Below are 16,375 nucleotides of genomic sequence, written 5' to 3' on the forward strand. Positions count from 1 at the left end.
CCTTAATAAAAATGTAAAGAACATAAACATGAGGAACATATACCGACCTAAGTGTTTGTGTATGGTCTTTGTAATATCATGTGCAGTCTGCTTTATTGACGGGTTTTTTGTTCGGTCTGCAAGAGCTTGTTCAAATAATCTAAATAATAAACAACTTTCTCAAACTTTGTTTAAAAAAACGTTTTAGACATTTTTGAGCTCACTTTTTTCATTACGTCATATAGTCCAAATGATAATTGCCCTGCTATAATATCCTGTGCATTTTATATTGTAGTTTCAAAAATACAGACTAATTTTTACTTCGTTAGAACTCCGCTCTGCTTTTAATTTGTATTGAGACTCTGTAAAAACGCACTAACGACGCATAAAGATTTGCTTTTATTTATTTTAATTTGACAGATAATATTTATCTTATATAAAGCATAATCTGGTTGAAAGTAACTAATCCTTCTCTAGTTAAATAAATAAATAAAAAATATTTAACTAAACATTTAATAAACAACAAATGCTACATAATATTAACCCAACAACACAGACGTATTTGGCACTAAATATAGAAGAAAAGTTGTAATAATATAAAACCAAACCGCACTATTGAGCCACCTAAAATCACCGCAAGGGAAATTCATTCATGTTCATGATTAAAAAATATGCACATAACATTTAATAATATAGTATATTTAATAATTACAGTAGCCTAATGTCACGTGTCTTTATGTGTATAAGCACACTGAGGGCCAAATTCCGGCACACATTACGCCTGCATTTTCCAAATTCTCTATATGAAAAGGGCCAGTGCTTGTGGAAAAAAGGTTCCGTTACTCTCTTGTACACGTTGACATATGCAACTATTACCACATTATATTTGGACTGGCTATCGCCGGCTCCCGGGGTCGCGGCGAGTCAACACGGGTCAGCACATCATTACACATCTTTTTTAAATCGCCTTTCTTAAATAATGTGTTTAGCATGTTAGCGGCTGTTGTTTACATGTTCTCGGCCAGTCCTGAGACTTTACATTGGTCCAAAGACAGGTGTTGTGTCGTAACGTTAGTGGTAAAACGCATCGCGCCCATCGGTTCAGAAGACTTGTGACCGACATAATTTCTGTAAAATGTAATCATTACAACGAAAGAAAGTTATAGCAGTGTCTTTCTCTGTGAGTTCAGTGTTTTCTCGTATGTCCTAAGTGTGACAATACTTAGAGCGGATAGAAACCGAGTGCGCATTTATAAGACAATGAGGTTAGGCAGAAATTGCTACTCACGACGTAATAACACCTGGGTGGTTGCTGATCTTTACATACCCGTCTGTCATATACAAGTACTCGGATAGCATATATATGCCTGTATCTGTCTTTATGTCTGTTAGTAATGTGCATGCACATGATTAATCATCAATGGCCAACATTTCATACAGCAAATGGTCAGCATATGTTGTTTTTGTCTTTTCCATTTTATTTGTATTTATGAACAAGGCATTACGGTGATTTGTATTGCAGTTAGTGTATGGTTTTGGTTGGACTGGGCATTACAGATGTTATTGCGCTTTCCACCATATTGCTTGTCTTGATGTCATCCAAAGCACACGTGTAAGCGCTCTACCTCCTATTTTGCATACGGGGAGGGGAGCAGAAGCTCATTTGCATTTAAAGAGACACACACAAAAACGGCACGTTTTCCATTACAGCCACACATGGTCATGTTCAACATCTTGTAATGAAAGATATGTGGTGTATTTTCAGCTGAAACTTTACAGAGACATTCTGGGGATACCACTGATTATTTTTACATTGCAGAAAACACCTGGATTAGCGGCCCTTTAACATCTAGTTATTTGTCTTTCTTTTTCTTGGAGTTTTGTTTAAGACTGTATAAAGCACTGTGGTCAACTTTTGTTGTGTTTATGTGTGCTATATAAATAATAAACTGAACTGAATAACAGAATAAATGGCTGTACTGTGTGCTCCTCCCTGCGATGGTCCTGTCCTTTAAAATCATTTCAATCGATCTTTATAGAAACACTCCTGTGAGACGATGTCACAGCTGTTCTTCTGAAATCAAGCATATAGCATCAGTTCTGACGGGTCATGTTAGTCAAACTTACATCCGCCAAGTATGATTAGATCATGTCTGCTGTTACTGTCAACATTCTGATAAAAAACAAGAATGAAGGCAATGGTCAGTAAACGGTCACATGTATTAAGAGTCAGAAGTCTCGATGATTGTCATCTTTCTCACTCGTTGAGTTGTGCTGGATCAGATCTTGGACTCAGACCCGGTGGATCAGACGCAGGAGGTTGAAGATTTGGATCTTCTGTATGACAGTCTGGAGGTTTATAACCAGAGCGACAGCGGGCCAGAGATGGAGGATAATGAGCGTCTCCTGAGCACCCTAAACCCAAACTCCAGTAACGTATCCGTTCACAGAAGATCTACATTCTGTAAGTGCAGTTTAATATGCTGAAGGTGTGTATGTGTGTCTCCTCTCAAGACCGTTCTTTGAGGGAATGTCTCACTCCAGCTCACAAACTGAGATCAGGAGTTTGCACAGTCAGCCGAGAGAAAAGCATTCAAGTGTACGTCACTTTCATTCATACATGCTAAAAACACACATTATTATTCTACTGCTGTTCATTTCATTAGACTTCAGTGTGATTTCAGCTTTATTTAAAGTCACGATTAACACCTCAGTGAGGAACTACATTACCCATAATTCTGTCATCATTCCTTTAATAGTCTCAAGGGGATTTTATATTTGTTGTCACTGGTTATTGTCTACAGTTAATTTGATATTTTCACACATTTGTGTAATGTGTGTGTAGGGTGGAGATGTGTTAACAGTGGATAAGAACAGATATTCAGACGAGTCTACGGCGCTGGACTCTACAGCTGTGGTAAGAACACATTTTTGATTATGACACGTTTATAAATGTGACTATTACACGTTACATGTAGATATAAATGACACGATGATGATGATCACTGAACTGAATCCACTGTACTGTGACTCTCTGTCACACATCAGTTCACATGTTTTATCATTCCTCCCTCTGATGTGTCTAAGTGGTCGTCGTCACGGCTACATGTCGGTTTCTGTGTCTGTGTGCTAGTGTTTATTTGTGTGCGCAGGAGCAGACGGAGGAGGAGGAGACGGGCGGGGGGGCTGTCACATGTGGCGGGGATGTGAACGCAGACAAATCAGCAGCAAACATCGGCAAACTCTGCAAGGCTGAGTCTCAGACTCTCACGTCACCTAGGTAACACATCCATCCTTCTACTCCGATGTTTCATCCAATAATAATCATCACTGTTTCTACAACGATACTCACTTTTAATGTTCCAAGATAGGGGTGTAACGATACTTTGTATTACGATAATTCACTATGCAAAAATGTTACGATGCGCATCGTAGAGAGTAGACATGTGCCGATATTCGGTAATGCGATTAATTGCGGTAATGGATTAGCACAATGTTGTTATCGCGGGCACATTCAAATACCGCGAAAATATATAGATTTTTTAGAACATGTATTTGTTTATTTTTCATCAAACGGATAAAAGCAGCATGGAAATTTGATACCGGCACAAGCCTAGTAGAGAGATGGGGATATTTTGCAATATGTTTAATTCTATTCGTTCAGCGGTCAAAAACGCTACCTACTCTGCGCCAGCGCGTCACGTGTGCTTATCTCACATATGTGGTAGAGAGAGAAGTCTCTGGGAGAAGGGGAAGCACAAGACACAATCTGTGTCTCCAAGAGGTTTACAAAGCGTCATATTTTCCTTCACAATCGACGTTAAAACACAGCAAACTTGAAGCGTGACTGCAGGCGAGTCACCCTGAAACTCATTACAAAGGCAGCACAAACGTTTTTAAATGCTGATGTTCATTTATCCGCTAACGTGAGCTGCTGCATAACGTGATATGCAACATAAAGCCAAAAGAAACCAGCGCTGTTCCGATCAGAGAAGCGATGAAGTGAGTCGAACTGTAGATTAAAAGATCGAATGACATGCTAAAAAACAAGTATGTGATCTGCATGATTGAAGAAATGTAATACAGTTTATGTAATGTGTCTTTTTGAAAGATTTCTCTCATTCATTATTGTCTCAAGCAAAGACAGCGCAGCTTCAAAGAGACATGAGCCAATAGCGCTTGAGCGTGAGCTCTGTCAGAGCGTTTCATTGGTTGAATGTACTGAATGAACACGCCCTTCACTGAACGAACGAGTCAATTGAGACAAAATGAGACTGAATGAACTGCTACACCGTTTTGGTGTATGGTTCCCCCATGTGGTTGATAAGCGCAATTGTCTGTTATAAATGTCGTAAATATTGCCGCTGTATAAGCTTCCATGTGGGCAGCGCAATACACGTGAATTTGTTGACTAAGCAGAAACAGCTGTTACATCATGTCACTTCATAAACTGTGCACGTACTAAAGCACTCTTTTGGCTCCCGCAGGTTATACTACTGGGCTATACTAATAGTTCAAACTAGTTTCTGAGGTAGCAGTTGGTTGTTAGCCGCTAGCGCATAGCGTGCTAGCTACATAGCAGCTAACTTGGTAACGTTAGCTACATAACACATTTGCAGTCACCCAAAACACAGCGCATGGACGTGAATGTGTTTATTAACCAACGCAAATCATTTTCTGTAGTTATATTTTCGGAAACACTCGCGACCAGGCGTTGTGCTTTGTGTAATGGGTGCAATCAATAACTTACACTCAACCCGCTATGGGAATAGTGCCTAGCACAGTAACTATAGATACCGATAATATTAGTCTACGTGCATGAACTAAGGAATCAGCAACTTTTGACCATGAAATGTTTATTGTGGTTTGGTAGTCATCATTTACAAGCATAACACTAAATTCGTGATGAGGCACGATAATGCTACGTAAGCTATTGAGACCCGGCAACATTACATTATCTCTAGTCTACCTTACGGTTATAAATTGTGAACCAGTAACGTTAGTGCGCCAATAAACAACCTGAGCACAGCCAAATTACTAATAAGCTCAAAAGTACAGGACAGTAAGAAAAAATGTACATAACGTAAGACTTTCAAATCCAGTAGCAGGAAGGCTAACGTTAGGTCTCCATCCGTTTTGCAACCCGTTGCCTCTTGCTGTCATGGTTCTGCCCCATCTTGTCTTGTTTTTCTTGACCTAGTGGCAGAACCATGACAGAACCTCTTGTTTCATGTGGAGAGAGGCAATTTGGCGCTGATGGCCTTCCATCTCTCCGTGTCTCGTCATTGTTCCTGCCCTCTTGTTTCCTCGTTAGTGACAATTATTAGTTCATGCCCCGCACCTGTCCCCTCTAAATTTTGATCCCTTATAATGCCCTTGTGTATTCTGTCCTGTGCTGGATCATTGTCGTGTTTATGTCATTGTGGTGAGTTCCTGTTCTGTAGTCAGTTTAGTTTATTGTGGTTATGTCAAGTGTTGTTATTATTTCTAGTCTAGTTAGTCCCTGTCCTCGTTGCTATGTTTTGTTATGTTCCCCATCGTGGGTTTTTGTTTTGTCCTTGTTTTATTATATTAAAGTTCTGTGTTAACCCCTTACCCGCTGTCTGCGTTTGGGTCCTCTGTCCGTGTCTCACCCCGAATCATGACAGAATGATCCAGCCATAAATGGACCCAGCAGACAGAGGGATCCAAGCGGAAGGGTTGATGCCGCCGGGCTCCCCTCCAGGTTTGAAGCCGCCGGGCTCCCCTCCAGGTTTGAAGCCGCGGACTCCCTTCCAGGGTTGAGGTCGTCGGGTTCCCCTCCAGGGTCAGGACCGCCGGTGTCCTGTTCCCGCCACAGATCCCTGCCGGCATCCCAGTTGGTACCCAGTCCTGTCGAGTCGACACCCTGTCCTGTCTTGCCGGCGATCCAGCCGGTGTCCCAGTCCGCTGCCCAACCACCAGTGAGTGCTGCCCAGCCGACGGAGAATGCTGCCCAGCCGCCAGAGAGCGCTGCCCAGCCGTCGGAGAACGCTGCCCAGCCGCCGGAGAGCGCTGCCCAGCCACCGACTTCCTGTCCAGTCTCGTCGACCTCCAGGCCTGCCCAGCCGGTGACTCAGCCGGTCTCCCAGCTGGCCTTTCCATGTCCAGTCCAGCCGGCCTTTCCACGTCCAGTCCAGCCGGCCTTCCAGCCGGCGCCTTGTCTTTGTTTGGACTTTTTTTTTTTCAATGTATCACGTTTTTTGGTCATGTTTTGTATAGTTATGGTTTTTGTCACAGTCTGTCTAGTCTTGTTTGTTCCTTAGGGAGCGTCAGGATGCCGCTCCTTTAGGAGGGGCTTCTGTCATGGTTCTGCCCCATCTTGTCTTTTTTTTGACCTAGTGGCAGAATCATGACAGAACCTCTTTGTTTCATGTGGAGAGAGGCAATTTGGCGCTGATGGCCTTCCATCTCTCCGGGTCTCGTCATTGTTCCTGCCCTCTTGTTTCCTTTTTCCATGTCCAGTCCAGCCGGCCTTTCCACGTCCAGTCCAGCCGGCCTTCCAGCCGGCGCCTTGTCTTTGTTTGGACTTTTTTTTTTTCAATGTATCACGTTTTTTGGTCATGTTTTGTATAGTTATGGTTTTTGTCACAGTCTGTCTAGTCTTGTTTGTTCCTTAGGGAGCGTCAGGATGCCGCTCCTTTAGGAGGGGCTTCTGTCATGGTTCTGCCCCATCTTGTCTTTTTTTTGACCTAGTGGCAGAATCATGACAGAACCTCTTTGTTTCATGTGGAGAGAGGCAATTTGGCGCTGATGGCCTTCCATCTCTCCGGGTCTCGTCATTGTTCCTGCCCTCTTGTTTCCTTGTTAGTGATAATTATTAGTTCATGCCCCGCACCTGTCTCCTCTTGATTTTGATCCCTTATAATGCCCTTATGTATTCTGTCCTGTGCTGGATGGTTTTATTATATTAAAGATCTGTGTTAACCCCTTACCCTCTGTCTGCGTTTGGGTCCTCTGTCCATGTCTCACCCCGAATCATGACACTTGCAGCTAGTGTCGCCGAGTGTAAGTCCGTCAGATATTGATTCCTGTCCGATCACTCTCTTCTTCTCCTCTTTGTTTTATTTGCTGGCTCTGCCATGGTGATGGTTTGGAGACTTGCGTTGAACTAGATCATTTCGTCTTATTGTTGGCTGTTGGTTAATATTAATACAAAATTGTTAATATTTTGAAAATAAATGTTATTTGAATTTTTAATTTTGTTCAAAATATCGATATGTGTATCGTATCGTGAACCCAGCATCGAGATATGTACCGAATCTTGAGCTGAGTGTATCGTTACACCCCTATCCCAAGATGATTATAATTTCAAGATGATTATAATTTTCTATGTAAAGGATTTACATTAAAACATTTATCTTGCTTTTTTATTTTCGCTATGGTCAAATACTTTTGTGTACAGATTTGATAGTTTTACCCTTGTCTCAGTTCCAGACTTTCAGAAAATATGAATCACTATACGACATTTTGAAAACTAATCAAATTTGGAGGAAAACGTATACTGCACAATATTTACTATGGGGAAAAGACTCAAATTGTGACTTTCCCTCAATACCACAACAAACACTAGTTGGGTTCTTCCACACATTGCTTTAGCATTTCGCATCGCTTAAAGTGATGATATGTAACAAAAATCTCGGCCCAATGCTTTCCTGTCAGCTCTCCACTATTCAATCCCAATAAAGGCATAAAAAGCCCCTAAAAGTATAACCATGAACTACGATGAATAGGGCTGGGTATCGTTACAAAATCTTCGATTCCGATACCTTGACTTCGATAGCGATTCCTAAACGATACCTTTTTCGATACCAATTTTTCTTTTTGTTTAAAAAGCAAAAAGGAACAAAGTGTAACCAACGCACTACATTAGTGTTAATGGCTTTAATCAAATTGAAACAGTTTTTAGTTGGAAATTAACAGTTTGTCATCGGTATGTGAGGCTCACAGCTGCGTAAAATCTTTAAATCACTCAGTAAGTCTGTTTTTCGGGGAGACAAGCAAGAGTGCTCCTGACTGATAATGTCCCCAGCAGTAGAAAATGTACGCTCTGAGGGTGTGGATGGTGCTGGCACATCAGACAGCATCACAGGTTACTGGACTCATGAAGACAGCATATCATCTGTAGTGTTTTATGTGTCTGACTCTTCTCTGTAGTGCTAATGGCAGTCATCTTTGTCCTCCACAGCAAACAGATCTTTAAGGAAGCTTTGGCCTCCTCTGTGAACAAATAAAGAAAAAATATAAAACACTGTTGAGGTAAATGCAAACAAGTTAATTTTGTTTTGAAAATGAAATGGAAAAATAAGATGTCTTTAATTTGTCCTAATCAGTTACGGTCAGCCGTAAAGGGATAGTTCCCCCAAAATGAAAATTCTGTCATCATTTACTCACCCTCAGGTTGTTTGAAACCTATATTAATTTCTTTGATCCGATGAACACAGAGAAAGATACTTGGAAGAATGTTAGCAATTTTCTGTTCTGGGACATCATCCACTACCATAGTAGGCAAACATATTCATTTTTTTGTTCTGTTGAACAAAATTTCATATTTTTAAGATTTCAGGAAATCAAACTGTTCTGGGGCACCTTTGACTACCAATTAATTGTTCCTCCTCTGGTAGTCAATGATGTCCTGTGACTGAAAATTACTAAAATTCCTCCAACTATCTTTCTCTGTGTTCATCAGAACAAAGTAATTTATACAGGTATGAAATTACATAAGGGTGAGTAAATGACGACAGAATTTTCATTTTTGGGTGAACTATCCCTTTAAAGCTTTAGGCACTCATTTTGCTAGCTATCTATAGTCATACATCCAAACAAAATATAACGCTATGTAGGTTAAATAGGACTAACTTTAACCGCGCACAGAAACAATAACTTAACTTATACACATGCACGGACCAATACGAGTCAGTCGATTGTGTTTGTTTTTTGTTTACTTAACGCTACATCACCCGTCAGAGCCCCAGTCAAAGCTCCGCTATTTTTAGCATTTTAGCATCGAACCCGCTAACGTTAACTGTTTATAGCCATACATTCGAACAATTACGCAGGTACCAGTTCACATGACTAAATCGCCGCACACAGAAACATTAACTTAATTAGTACAAATGCATGGACCAATACAAAAATATGTTTGTGTTTGTTTGTTAAAAGTTAACCTCACCTGTCAGAATCCCACTCATAGCGCCGCTGCCTTCAGTGTGTGGTGGGCGTGTTGAAGGACGCTCTGTGGCGGCAGGAGCCTCCAGGTGTGGCAGAGAGAGAGGATGACGGCCCGGCTCGGTCTTCTTGCAGGCACCGCTTCATTAGATTTGTCGCGTTGCTGATTTTGGCAGCAATTATCTTGCCGCAAATTTTGTATGGGCGCTATTGGTATCGAAATGTGTTATCGAACGACATGACGTTTTGTGATACTCGATGGTATCGAGGCAATTCGGTCGGTGCCTAAAAAGTATCGCCCTCGATATCCAGCCCTAACGATGAATGAATGCTCTAGAAGAATTGTTCATTGTTTATTCATGTAATGCATTAACTAACCTTAACAAACACAACGCTAGTGGTCGTCTAGTCAAGTGCATGTAGAGTTTTTAGTTGTTTTGTTGAATGATGTGAACGTCTCGACAGATGTACACGGAAGAGCGTTCCTCACGTCCTGCTTGATCACAGATTTTGATCTACTGTAATGTATCTTACAGTAACCACCTGAGATCATTTACAGCAAAGTACATCTTCAGTTAACCACTACAACATAATACAGCCCCGTATACTCAGTCAGATGCTGATGGGCAGTTGAAGTGCAGTTTCTCTCTGATCACACCGATCGAGCATTACACTAGGAATTATTCAAACATTCCTGATCAATGTATAATGTTACTGTGATGACATCATGTCATGTCACTTTGTGTTTAGGACCGTTCTCCAGACATAGACAACTGTTCTGAAGATGATGATGATGACAGTTATTCTTCAGAGCAGGAGACCAGTGATGATGCCGTTCATGGTCAGGTCAGCAGTTCTCATTCTGTCAATCATCACAACAAAAATCCACTGCAGTTTTATTACTTTATTGCCTTGTTGCTAGCAGAATAAATACTGTCTTCTAAACACATACTTACAACAAATAAAAGTCATCGTCATACTTGACTGGGACAACACTGGCATCTAAATAGACACTATGTAACATTTGCTACAGTTGCTTTAATCGATAGAAAACAGACACTTTGTGGCTTTTTTTCACAGAAAGCAGTGTTTATTGCAGCTGGTGCTAATTCTGCACAATAAAACGGTGCAACTGTGTCATCTATATCTACAAAAACCATCCTAGAATGTATTGATCTTCCTCTGTTTGTAGGACCTTTATGATGAGGATGATGACATTCAACGAAAGCCAAAAAAGATGATTATATCCACATCTATGACCCGGGTATGTAGATATACAGTAATCGCTCTGTGGTTATTCTGGGCGGCCCACTGAGAAAAACTCTTAAAGAAAGTCATTTGGCCCAGTACTGAACCCTGGGGAACCTCATTTATACACTGTACAAAATCACCTTAAAAAATGTCTGTTCACAAGCTGACCTAAATGTTTATGTTAAATCAAATTGGCTGTCACTTGAATTTAAATGATATTAAACTGACATTTTGTATAAATGCAAAATTCTTGTTTAGCCAATTTCTACTTCATGTTAGAAGTCAGTTTAATGTAATTTAAACATTGAATACATCTTTTGAACTCAGGTGTTGGAGACATTTTTTGCAGTGTACAACATTTGTTTGAACCACAGATAACTATTCTGATTTCAGACAGGGTTCATTCTTTAACAATGCATTATCATGCTGTAAGGGATTTACAGTAAAAGACCCGTAGACCAGTTTTGATGAAAGAAGACTCAGAGTCAGGAATATAATTAATAGAATAAAATTTAGTGAAGAAAAATAGTTTGTAGTTTTGCCAGCAGAAGTCAGCTTCAGCACTGTCAAGGAGTTCCACAGGCCGACCTGCTTTACATTTCAAATGCAGTGATATTTATGCTAACAGAGTCAACTAAACTGCTTCATAACTTGGGTAAATCAAGTAACATGATTGGTTATCAATAGATAAACAAGAACACAAATCTCTCAAACACTTCTGGAGTCATGAGACAGGACATATAGTCCTATAGATGATCAAAGATGACAGGCATGTACTATAATAAGAATTAAAACATGACGATATGTCTGTCTCGTCATTTTCCATTCTTTCTCACTTTCCTGAAACAATACAATCACACACACACAAACTGCTCAAGGGTAGAGTGTGTGCTAACAGAAGATGTTTTTCCTAGATGATGATAAGAAGTCCCTTTTCACAGTCACACTGACCTAGCAGGAAGAGAGAGCCTCAGCATTCATTACAGACTTAAACCATCGATTATTCTCTACTTTCTCTATCAGAAAAGGTTGGTGTTAATCGTGCTTAAATCTTCAATTTAAAATAAGATCATGCTGAATAATAATTGATTCATATTTGTCAAAACCACATAGAAGTATTTATATTTGAAGTAAGGTGAAGTCACGGCACCGGTCCCTTCAATGCATTAAGTCTTGGTACCGTCACTTCAAGGCAGTTAGCTGATAGAAAGAATCTAATCAACTTTGAAGCAAACACCACCTTCAGAACTACATTACCCATAATTCTGTCATCCTTCCTTTAATAGTCTCAAGGGGATTTTATATTTGTTGTCACTGGTTATTGTCTACAGTTAATTTGATATGTTCACATATTTGTGTAATGTGTGTGTAGGGTGGAGATGTGTTAACAGTGGATAAGAACAGATATTCAGACGAGTCTACGGCGCTGGACTCTACAGCTGTGGTAAGAACACATTTTTGATTATGACACGTTTATAAATGTGATTATTACACGTTACATGTGGATATAAATGACACGATGACGATGATCACTGAACTGAATCCACTGTACTGTGACTCTCTGTCACACATCAGTTCACATGTGTTATCATTGGCTATGTTTCTGATGTGTCTAAGTGGTCGTCGTCACGGCTACATGTCGGTTTCTGTGTCTGTGTGCTAGTGTTTATTTGTGTGCGCAGGAGCAGACGGGTGGGGGGGCTGTCACATGTGACGGGGATGTGAACGCAGACAAATCAGCAGCAAACTAGTCGACTCTCAGGTCACCTAGGTAACACATCCATCCTTCTACTCCAATCCTCTTGTTGTCATTCTATCTCTCCGAAAGCTGTTTCATCCAATAATAATCAACACTGTTTGATCAGAACAAGGATGATTAGAATTTTTCTATGTAAAACATTCACATTAAAACATTTATTTTCGCTATGGTCAAATACTTTTTGGTTGTAGGGGTTTCATCTGTCGGGCTGTGTGGGTGTGTTTTGTGGTCGATGTCGGACAACAGAGGAATAGTCACATTATTTTTCACTGGTTGTTCCTCTGTTTCTGGTGTCGATTTAATCAACTTTGAAGCAAACACCACCTTCAGAACTACATTACCCATAATTCTGTCATCCTTCCTTTAATAGTCTCAAGGGGATTTTATATTTGTTGTCACTGGTTATTGTCTACAGTTAATTTGATATGTTCACATATTTGTGTAATGTGTGTGTAGGGTGGAGATGTGTTAACAGTGGATAAGAACAGATATTCAGACGAGTCTACGGCGCTGGACTCTACAGCTGTGGTAAGAACACATTTTTGATTATGACTCGTTTATAAATGTGATTATTACACGTTACATGTTGATATAAATGACACGATGACGATGATCACTGAACTGAATCCACTGTACTGTGACTCTCTGTCACACATCAGTTCACATGTGTTATCATTGGCTATGTTTCTGATGTGTCTAAGTGGTCGTTGTCACGGCTACATGTCGGTTTCTGTGTCTGTGTGCTAGTGTTTATTTGTGTGCGCAGGAGCAGACGGGCGGGGGGGCTGTCACATGTGACGGGGATGTGAACGCAGACAAATCAGCAGCAAACATCGGCAAACTCTGCAAGGCCGACTCTCAGACTCTCACGTCACCTAGGTAACACATCCATCCTTCTACTCCGATCCTCTTGTTATCATCTCGATCTCTCCGAAAGCTGTTTCATCCAATAATAATCATCACTGTTTGATCAGAACAAGGATGATTAGAATTTTTCTATGTAAAACATTCACATTAAAACATTTATCTTCGCTATGGTCAAATACTTTTTGGTTGTAGGGGTTTCATCTGTCGGGCTGTGTGGGTGTGTTTTGTGGTCGATGTCGGACAACAGAGGAATAGTCACATTATTTTTCACTGGTTGTTCCTCTGTTTAAAGAAAAAAAAGAAGAAAAGAAACAGGATAGAACAAAAAAGATTTAAAAAAAAGGGAATACAAGGAAAAAAGAAGAAGAAAAAAACAAATAATAAAAGAAAATTAAAAAGAAGAATTTGGTCGGGGTCACTGAGTGCAGCTATGACACGTCAGAGGAGATCTGGCCCTCCCGGCTGAGCCTGGTTTCTCCCGAGTATGAATATATACACAAACGTGCAGTCAAGTAAATCTGCTCTGTTTATGACAGACGGATCTCTCGAGATTGATTGACAGATGTAGTCTTCACTTTCTATATGCTCAACGACCATTTCTGCTGTGGCTCTTTCTTGTCCAGCAGCACACACTTTATTTATTTTAAACGCACAGTACAGACACGTTGTGGCCTCATTTGTGTGTCGAATTAGCAGCTAACAGCGTTAGCGCAACACAACAATGGTACTTTAAAATGTGCCTTACGCAGTGATTTAAATAGAGAAATAGGCTCTGCGATAATGCGCTTTCATACTGAACTCCCCGAGATAGAGAGAGGGAAAGAGATCGCATTTAGAATGGTCTTTCACTATGACACATAAACTTTGCAGTAAATCCGCGGGTCACAAGCATCTGAACAGTTGGGCTCATTCCATACGGATCACAAGCTTTTATTGTAACAGTAAACACGTTTTAACTAATTCAAAGTGATTTAGATAACACAACGTTTATAATGTTGTTACCCGTTTATATAAACCTTTTTTTTTCAGACTGCTGTGGTATCGGATTTATTAAAGTACCTTAAATTTAAAGAAACCCAAGATAAACTAAAAAAGCTGAGGGCATCAAACCCCAAGATTCGTATGAAGAGTCATCTGGACATCCCACAGCACCAGAGGCAGCCGTGCAGGATCCGGAGGCTTGCACCTCACAGGGTACGGACAGCGTATCCCCCCTCAGCCTCCTGACCATCTGCTCCAAGTTCCGGTAGGTGATCATGTTATACAGACTCATATACGCACATTGGTCATAGCAGCACATTAGTGATCAGTCTCAATTGTTTCACCTGCATTGACGTTAAGCAAATGTTTTCTTGTACAGACACATCTCAAGAGGACATTCTTCAGCTTCCCCATCTATGACTCGACGGAAGATCTGCCACAATTTCTGGACTTCCAAGATCTCCTGGATTTGGATTGAATGTGCCATATATAGTAGGCTATAGTTTGTTGTCATTGCACTTTATATTTGGGAAACACTTACAGTTCAGTTTTTTTACACTGTTCTTATTTATTAAGTTCTTTTAAGTTTTTTTCACGATTTAGATATTTATAACCTATATTTTTTAAATGTGTGTGTGTGTGTGTGTGTGTATATAGTTTGTTGTCATTGCACTTTATATTTACAGTTGAGTTTTTTATACACTGTTTATTTTTTTAAGTTTTTGCCTGTATTGTATTGTTGTAATTGCTATTTAAAAAATATTTTATAACCATTAAAATGTGTGGATTTGTTCGTTTTCTAACTTATACATTTTAAGCTTTTGTCGCAGTTAAATAAATATGTATAAAAGTACAGCCTTTTGTTTAATTATAGCCTATTAGTTTAGTCATTCGTTTTAGGATTTAGGACCATCAGTAGATTGTTTTATTACTGTTTATCTTAAAATCGAATACTATGAGAGTAAATCAGTTGTTGCTCTTTTAAAATAATAAAACAAATAATAGTCGATAATGGAAGAGCCGCATGGTTGAAAAACGAGCAAAGCAAATGTTTGATTATTTAGACTTCATTAATATAGGAACATGTGGAATAAAGATTTGTAAAGAAAGTGTATTTGCCAGTGCATTTGTCCAACCTCTAGTCTGCGTCATCCTCACACATGCAGGTTCAAAGGCTGCCAGAATGCAGGCAGGGCTGTACTGGGACAAAGATTCGGCCCTGGACTTCATTTGGACCGGCCCACTACACACACACACTGTGTATATGTCTGAATAATCAATAAGAAAATGATCATTATTTTTCATCAGTCTAAAGAACTAAAGGTTTGAATTGATGTGCTGTTTATTATTCTGATGGTAAAAATGAATGATTAGTTTACACAAGTTTTGCTGTAACTACAGTTTTCAATGTTTCTTCAAGAGGTGCATTACATACCAGGGCCTACAGAAGAAGCTTTGAAAACAATTCACTTTTCTCTGCAACTTTGTCAATTACTTTATAGAAGCCAAAGCCAAACGTCATAAACATCCAACTCGGTATGCACTGGCCACATATCCACCGGACACCTCCGATGTCACCAATTCACCACGGAGACCACCCCCCCCCATCCGTCCCCAAAGGGGAAAAACTCTAATCCCATATATATGTGTGTCTTTATATAATCATCAGGTGTCTATTCCCTTTCCCTCGCTCCAACTCTATAGCAAAAGGGTTTTTCTTCCTTTTTGTTTCCTATAGAAATTCCAAGGCCCTTTTTCCACATCTCAGGCCCACGAGCACACATGTCATTCGTCCGAATAGAACATTTCTCCAGTCCAAATGCGTTTTTTCCAAAATTCTTCTATGTGTTTTTAGATGGTAAGTGTCCATTTATCCTTATTAAATCAGATCTCTATAAAAAAAATTGTGGAATCCCCAAGTGCGTCTCTTTATCCCCTATTTATCGTATTGGTGTCGCCCTCTTGTGGACAAAATCCGGAATTGTCTTCATTCACCTAAGCGGTTAAGTGAATCTCACAAAAAACCTTCAGAGGTCTCGAAATATGCTACTTTAGTGTGGTCTGACCTTATGTAAATGATCCTATAGTAACTGGACATCCAAATCACGAGTGTAAATGACCTTACATGTGTTTCATCCTTGTAGGATTATCAATGAAATATTTTACATAGAGAGCTCTGCAGGGTGCTGGAAAACTTCAAGGGTTCTTTTACTTGATTGTGTGTTCAATCCAAAGATAATCTCTAATAGATCTATAATTACTATTTATTGTGTATCTATATCTATGCCTTATCTCTTTAGGTCTATACACATGGGTACATCTCTGCATGTGTGTTCATCTATTAATGTGCTT

At 39.9% G+C, this 16,375-nt stretch overlaps 1 long non-coding RNA gene across 4 annotated transcripts; it reads left to right on the forward strand.

The window, feature by feature from the left end:
• Window positions 1-3,146: 3,146 nt before the first annotated feature.
• LOC130550010 (uncharacterized) lies at window positions 3,147-15,923 on the forward strand. Of its 4 annotated transcripts, none has more exons than XR_008962311.1 (9): window positions 3,147-3,259; window positions 9,916-10,011; window positions 10,358-10,429; window positions 11,331-11,444; window positions 11,789-11,860; window positions 12,099-12,187; window positions 14,072-14,288; window positions 14,403-14,515; window positions 15,762-15,923. It is a non-coding gene; the product is annotated as an uncharacterized LOC130550010 (long non-coding RNA). The 4 variants fall into 4 exon arrangements; XR_008962310.1 differs by lacking the exon at window positions 15,762-15,923 and adding an exon at window positions 8,186-8,256 and having other exon boundaries at window positions 3,162-3,259; window positions 14,403-15,181; XR_008962309.1 differs by lacking the exon at window positions 15,762-15,923 and having other exon boundaries at window positions 14,403-15,181.
• Window positions 15,924-16,375: the final 452 nt, after the last annotated feature.

Source organism: Triplophysa rosa, unplaced genomic scaffold (genome assembly GCF_024868665.1).
Source record: "Triplophysa rosa unplaced genomic scaffold, Trosa_1v2 scaffold216_ERROPOS673918+, whole genome shotgun sequence".
Classification (NCBI taxonomy): Eukaryota; Metazoa; Chordata; class Actinopteri; order Cypriniformes; family Nemacheilidae; genus Triplophysa; species Triplophysa rosa.